Genomic DNA, 8199 nt, shown 5'->3' with positions numbered 1-8199 from the left:
ATAAAACATCAAATCCTGCATCATACAAACCTAATGAGTTTAAAGACTCAATACGTTCTAAACATAGATAACAAATAATACATATACATTCACATGCATTTAAAAATCATATTTTTATTTAAAATAATCTTTTGAACATAAATAAACCATTAAAAATCATTTAAGTATAATTAAATCATAAATAGTAAAATCATTTTAAAATAACTTTAAACATAAATAAATCATTTTAAAAATCATTTAAAAATAGCTTTAATCATCATCATCATAAATCATATATCATAAAAATCATTTTTATCATAAGCTTTCAATCATATATCATTTTGGGTGAAGTTTGATCCTTGAAAGTGACTAGCTTTTATCCTTTGGTCGACTGCAGTGTTAGCTCCACATGGTCCATGGGGGTGTGCACTAGGCTCCATCGTGGAAATACGATCGTTGGGGTTCTCTCGGGGGCCTTTTCCCATAGACGGGTTCCATCGGGGGCCTTTTCCCAAACATGGGTTCCCTCTCGTGCCTTTTCCCGTAAATGGGTTTCCTCTGGGGCCTTTTCCCCTCACATTATCCCCACAAAATCATATATCATAAATCATATCTTTTGTCACAGTCAATTCACATCCCTCAAAATATTTTTTTCTTTTCTTTAAAAATAATAAAATAGCATAACTTTCCAAAAATAGCATTTTAGACAATAAAAATTGCACAGCTTTACCATAAATCATAAAAATATATATTATCATCACAATCATCATTTTAAATCATATAATATTATTTAACATGCGTTATGATCCTTCGGGACGCTGCCAAGCGTTTATGAATTTTTCTAAGTGTAAAAAGACTGTTTTGCCCCTAGACGTAAAAATTCTCAAATTTATCCTTTTCTCACTTTTAATGACATGAGATTATTCTAAATATCTATTTAAGCTTATATGAATTTTCTCATAATTTTATTTGGCTTAAATCGATGACTTTTAATTTAATCTTTAAATAAGACATATTAACGCGTTTTAATCCCAAATTAAACCAAACCTTAATATAAAATTCCCAAATTGAAACTTAGGCTTTTAATAATTATTTAAGCTTAAACCTAATTTTCCATAATTTTATAAAGCTGCGTTTCAATTAATTCGTTAATTAACATTTTGTGCGGCGATTAAATCCCGGAAAATTCCAAAACTCGTTATTTTGATCCCAAATTTTAAACATAACATTTTTAGTATTTATTCTACCCTTCCAAGTCATGAGCCACCTCCGTGGACCCATGGATTCAATTTTTGTTATTTAATTCGAAATTTGACACATATACGAACCACCCGAGCCATCTCCCGATTTACTCGAGCCGCGCCCGAGCCACCTTAAGCCAAACCTTAGCCAACCCACCTAGGCACCCTCCTGACCAACCCTGACCCAAAGTAAAAGCCCCTAAGTCTCTCAAACACAGCTGAAACTTGACCCCAAATTCTTCATCTTTTGAGCGTGAGTCTCCTAGCTACTCTAGAACTCCTAACCCAACTAGGACACTTCCAGCTGAGCCACAACCGAGCCCACCTGACCCTAACCTTACCTGGACCACACCTGGACCCTACCCAGACCAGCCCAAGCCCTGGACCCCGCGCAAGAGCCGCCTGAAGTAGACAGCAGCCTGCGCGCACAAGGAGGTTCCTCACGTTCTTCCACTTCAAGCCGAGCCAGCAGCGCACCCAGCCGCACCAATACCTAGCCCGACTCCTGCCCATGACCCTAGGACCCTGATGAACCACCTAGCCAGCCCCTAACCGAGCCACAGCCCCCGGAATTCTCGGCCAGCCCCTTGGACCTGCGCGTGAAGACTCCCCTCGCGCAAGGACTCTTCCAGCCCACCTAGCGCGAGCCCTAGCCACCCTAGGACCCAACCCAGCCCTAGACCGAGACCACCCCTAACCCTGGACGAGCCCTGGTCGAGCCCCATCAACCCATGCTAAACAACGAAACACTTGAACCACAACATGCACGCAATTACCTTCTGTTCATTCTTGGCTTCTTAGCCTACGATTTCCAGCATGTTTTCTCAATTATTTTGTCAAGTTTTGGCTAAGTTTTATTCATATTTTATCATGTATTGGCAGCGTGTCCGTTGGATTCAAAACGGTTTTCAAATAAACGTAAAACCGTCGCGTTTTTGAAAATATACGATCTATCGTAAAAATAATCGAATACCTATTTTATTCAAGCATAAACAATTAAAACACACATATTATGATTTGTATGATATTTGAAAGGGTTTAGAAAACGTGTCTTTGCGTTTTAGAACGCTCGAATAAACGATCTTCGGTGAGGATACGACGTTGGATGACCGGACGACGAAGAACACAAGCTTCTTTCCTTCCCCAAATTTTCGAAAATATTGTGAGTATGTGCAAGGTGTTCTCGGCTGTTTTGGTGAATTATGTGAGTTTTCAAAACCTAGGTAGCTTATTTATATATAAATTAACATGCTAATGGGCTTTGTTTTGGGCTTGCAAGTTTAAAGATAATTGGGCCTTCTTTAAATAATTAAATTAGGCCCAATAACACTTGAATTAATTAAAGCATAAAATTTTATAAAATTATTTTCTCAAAAATAATATTTTTGATCTTTTTTAAAACTCTTTATTTGCCCAAAACCGGCTTCTCGGGAAAAATCGAGCTCGTCTCGTAAAATAATTCGAACTCCAACATTTTTAGGAAAATTAAATCATTTTTAAATCATATTAGGAAGCATTGCCATTATTTAAATAAAAATATATATTCTTGTCTTGGTCGTCACCAGTCTCATTTTCCCTGCCTATTATCGAATATTCGGGTAAAATCCTTAATTTCATGTAAACGTGTCATATAATCGTTTAATCATGCAATTATACATTTAATCATATAATAAACATCATGCTAACATTTAAAATCAATTAAATAAAACAATTAAGCAATTAAAATAATTTTGCATGCATGTGGTTTACGTAGGTTGATTTTTCGGACGTTACAATTCTCTCCCCCTTAAATTGAATTTCGTCGTCGAAATTTTCCTTGACTTGATGATTGCAAAGCTTAGATTCTCTTATCCACCTCAAACATAACATCTAACTTAAATCTTATTCTTCGATTCGATCCTCAAAATCTTGAAAATTGCAATTCTAACCCAAAAGTTTCCCAAAGTTGACTCCTAAATCCAGCTCAAGTAGTGCATGCACCCTATTTTTCTAAGTTCTTCATATATCAAACAATTCCCACTACCCAACATGCATTTAAAATTTTTCATGCAACATGCAACTAACATGTATATCATGTATCATATAAACATTTAAAAGAATTTTAATCATATAAAATATGAAGCAGTAAAAACTCACGTATTTGAGGCGTGACTTTTTGAGCATCTCGAAGTGAAAGTACACAACCCTTTGGGGAAAACCTTGGCTCTGATACCAACTGTAACGCCCCAGATTCGACGACTGTCCTCACTGTACCAAGACGAGTCTTTCCAGCGTGCTTATGTCCTCACTCACACGCACCCTAGGAAACTTCCCAGGAGGTCACCCATCCCAAAATTGCTCAAATCAAGCACGCTTAACTTTGGAGTTCTTATGTGATGAGCTAACAAAATGAAGATGCACCTTCGTGATATGAGTAGTACAAATCAAATCTTTTTAAGCCCTCTTCAGCTGTACAGTCCATTACATTGAACAGTCTCGGAATCCCTCTCATTCCTGTGTGAGTCGGTTCATTCATGTTCCCTCCACCTAGAAGCCTGCCAGGAGCCGCTCATTGTCCGTGCAATCTCATGGCACTGGCGATCACCCCCCGCCCTCTTCGGCCCCGGCCTCACATGCCCACCAGCTTCCGCTTGGTTCGTCCCCGAACCACACCGTACTAAGAGAGGTCGGCATTGATACCAACTGAAACGACCTCGAATTTTTTTTTCTTCTAATCTTAAATTCTAATAAAATAATTTAACGTAATCATGATTCATAATAAATTTACAATTTTAATCTCAAGTGCATAAAATAAAATCCTAAATCGACCTTTGAAAAGATCACTAACAATAAAAATAAAGCATAAAATATCTCTAATAAAAATCATTAGAAAAATCTTTAAATCCTTAAATCTATCTAGCTAGTGCGGAAACATAAAGGCCCTCGGGTGTGTACTGCTGCACTCGATCCACTCAATCGTCAGCACCTCCCATAAAACATCAAATCCTGCATCATACAAACCTAATGAGTCTAAAGACTTAACACGTTCTAAACATGGATAACAAATCATACATATACATTCACACGCATTTAAAAATCATATTTTTATTTAAAATAATCTTTTGAACATAAATAAACCATTAAAAATCATTTAAGTATAATTAAATCATAAATAGTAAAATCATTTTAAAATAACTTTAAGCATAAATAAATCATTTTAAAAATCATTTAAAAATAGCTTTAATCATCATCATCATAAATCATATATCATAAAAATCATTTTTATCATAAGCTTTCAATCATATATCATTTTGGGTGAAGTTTGATCCTTGAAAGTGACTAGCTTTTATCCTTTGGTCGACTGCAGACTTAGCTCCACATGGTCCATGGGGGTGTGCACTAGGCTCCACCGTGAAAATACGATCGTTGGGGTTCCCTCGGGGGCCTTTTTCCATAGACGGGTTCCCTCGGGGGCCTTTTCCCAAACATGGGTTCCCTCTGGGGCCTTTTCCCGTAAATGGGTTCCATCTGGGGCCTTTTCCCCTCACGTTATCCCCACAAAATCATATATCATAAATCATATCTTTTGTCACAGTCAATTCACATCCCTCAAAATATTTTTTAATTTTCTTTAAAAATCATAAAATAGCATAACTTTCCAAAAATAGCATTTTAGACAATAAAAATTGCACAGCTTTATAATAAATCATAAAAATACATATTATCATCAAAATCATCATTTTAAATCATATAATATCATTTAACAAGGGTTATGATCCTTCGGGACGCTGCCAAGCGTTTATGAATTTTCCTAAGTGTAAAAAGACAGTTTTGCCCCTAGACGTAAAAATTCTCAAATTTATCCTTTTCTCACTTTTAATGACGAGATTATTCTAAATAATTATTTAAGTTTACATGAAATTTTTCATTATTTTATTTGGCTTAAATCGATGACTTTTAATTTAATCTTTAAATAAGACTTATTAACGCGTTTTAATCCGAATTAAACCAAACCTTAATATAAAATTCCCAAATTGAAAAATTAGGCTTTTAATAATTATTTTATCTTAAACCTAATTTTCCATAATTTTATAAAGCTTAAAACTAGGCGTTTCAATTAATTCGTTAATTAACATTTTGTGCGGCGATTAAATCCCGAAAAATTCCAAAACTCGTTATTTTGATCCCAAATTTTAAACACAACATTTTTAGTATTTATTCTACCATTCCAAGTCATGAGCCACCCCCGTGGACCCATGGATTCAATTTTTATTCTTTAATTCGAAATTTGACACATATACGAACCACCCGAGCCATCTCCCGATTTACTCGAGCCGCGCCCGAGCCACCTTGAGCCAAACCTAAGCCAACCCACCTAGGCACCCGCCTGACCAACCCTGACCCAAAGTAAAAGACCCTAAGTCACTCAAACCCAGCTGAAACTTGACCCCAAATTCTGCATCTTTTGAGCGTGAGTCTCCTACCTCCTCTAGAACTCCTAACCCAACTAGGAAACTTCCAGCTGAGCCACCACCGAGCCCACCTGACCCTAACCTTACCTGGACCACACCTGGACCCTACCCAGACCAGCCCAAGCCCTGGATCCCGCGCAAGAGCCGCCTGAAGTAGACAGCAGCCTGCGCGCACAAGGAGGTTCCTCACGTTCTTCCACTTCTAGCCGAGCCAGCAGCGCACCCAGCCGCACCAACCCCTAGCCCGACCCCTGCCCATGACCCTAGGACCCTGATGAACCACCTAGCCAGCCCCTAACTGAGCCACTGCCCCTGGAACTCTCGGCCAGCCCCTTGGACCTGCGCGTGAAGACTCCCCTCGCGCAAGGAATCTTCCAGCCCACCTAGCGCGAGCCCTAGCCACCCTAGGACCCAACTGAGCCCTAGACCGAGACCACCCCTAACCCTGGACGAGCCCTGGTCGAGCCCCATCAATCCATGCTAAACAACGAAACACTTGAACCACAACATGCACGCAATTACCTATTGTTCATTCTTTGCTTCTTAACCTACGGTTTCCAGCATGTTTTCTCAATTATTTTGTCAAGTTTTGGCTAAGTTTTATTCATATTTTATAATGTATTGGCGGCGTGTCCGTTGGATTCAAAACGGTTTTCAAATAAACGTAAAACTGTCGCGTTTTTGAAAATATACGATCTATCGTAAAAATAATCGAATACCTATTTTATTCAAGCATAAACAATTAAAACACACATATTATGATTTGTATGATGTTTGAAAGGGTATAGAAAACGTGCCTTTGCGTTTTAGAACGCTCGAATAAACGATCTTCGGCGAGGATACAACGTTGGACGACCGAACGACGAAGAACACAAGCTTCTTTCCTTCCCCAAATTTTCGAAAATATTGTGAGTGTGTGCAAGGTGTTCTCGGCTGTTTTGGTGAATTATGTGAGTTTTCAAAACCTAGGTAACTTATTTATAAATAAATTAACATGCTAATGGGCTTTGTTTTGGGCTTGCAAGTTTAAAGATAATTGGGCCTTCTTTAAATAATTAAATTAGGCCCAATAATACTTAATTAATTAAAGCATAAAATTTTATAAAATTATTTTCTCAAAAATAATATTTTTGATCTTTTTTAAAACTCTTTGTTTGCCCAAAACCGGCTTTTCGGGAAAAATCGAGCTCGACTCGTAAAATAATTCGAACTCCAACATTTTTAGGAAAATTAAATCATTTTTAAATCATATTAGGAAGCCTTGCCATTATTTAAATAAAAATACATATTCTTGTCTTGGTCGTCACCAGTCTCATTTTCCCTGCCTATTATCGAATATTCGGGTAAAATCCTTAATTTCATGTAAACGTGTCATTTAATCATTTAATCGTGTAATTATACATTTAATCATATAATAAACATCATGCTAACATTTAAAATCAATTAAATAAAACAATTAAGCAATTAAAATAATTTTGCATGCATGTAGTTTACGTAGGTTGATTTTCGGACGTTACAGTTTCTCCTTGAGGCGCTCCAGTACTATTTGTCAGAAAGAAAGACGGTTCAATGAAACTCTGTATTGATTATTGGCAATTGAACAAGGCTACGATAAAGAGTAAATACCCTTTGCCTCGTGTTGACGACCTATTTGATCAGTTGCAGGGTTCTTCTGTTTATTCCAAGATCGGTCTGAGATCTGGATATCATCAGCTTAGAGTCAGAGATTCTGATATATCAAAAACAGCCTTCAGAACCAGGTATGGCCATTATGAGTTTATAGTCATGCCGTTTGGTTTAACGAATGCTCCAGCTGTATTTATGGGTTTGATGAACAATATATTTCAGAAATATCTTGATGATTTTGTGATTATCTTTATTGACGATATTCTGAATTATTCGAAGAATTTGATTGATCATGCTGAGCATCTGATAATTGTAATGAAGACTTTGAGAGCTGAGTAACTGTATGCAAAACTATCGAAATGTGAGTTTTGGCTAAAAGAAGTTGTATTTCTAGGGCACATTTTATCTGGAGATGGTATTTCCTTGATCCTAGCAAAGGTGAGGTTGTGATCAGTTGGCCTAGACCGACATCAGTGCCAGAGATACGCAGTTTTATGGGTTTAGCGAGCTATTATCGTCGATTCATCAAATATTTCTCCAGTATTGCTAAGCCGATTACTCAGCTGACTCAGAAGAATGCCCCTTTTGTTTGGTCGGAGGCGTGTGAATCCAGTTTTCTTGAGTTGAAAAAGAGATTATCCAGTGCTCCGGTGTTGACTATTCCGTTAGGTACTTGTGACTTTGTAGTTTATTGTGATGCTTCTCACAAGGGACTAGGTTGTGTTTTGATGCAGCGATGACATGTTATTGCGTATGCCTCGAGACAATTAAAACCACATGAGACTCGCTACCCGATTCATGATCTTGAATTGGCTACCATCGTATTTGCATTGAAGATCTGGCGACACTATCTATATGGTGAGAAATTTGAAATTTATTTTGATCACAAGAGTTTGAAATAT

Source organism: Primulina tabacum, chromosome 15 (assembly GCF_025594145.1).
Source record: "Primulina tabacum isolate GXHZ01 chromosome 15, ASM2559414v2, whole genome shotgun sequence".
NCBI classification, from domain to species: Eukaryota; Viridiplantae; Streptophyta; class Magnoliopsida; order Lamiales; family Gesneriaceae; genus Primulina; species Primulina tabacum.
The sequence above is the reverse complement of the archived record's forward strand: the minus strand, read 5'-3'. Positions refer to the sequence as shown.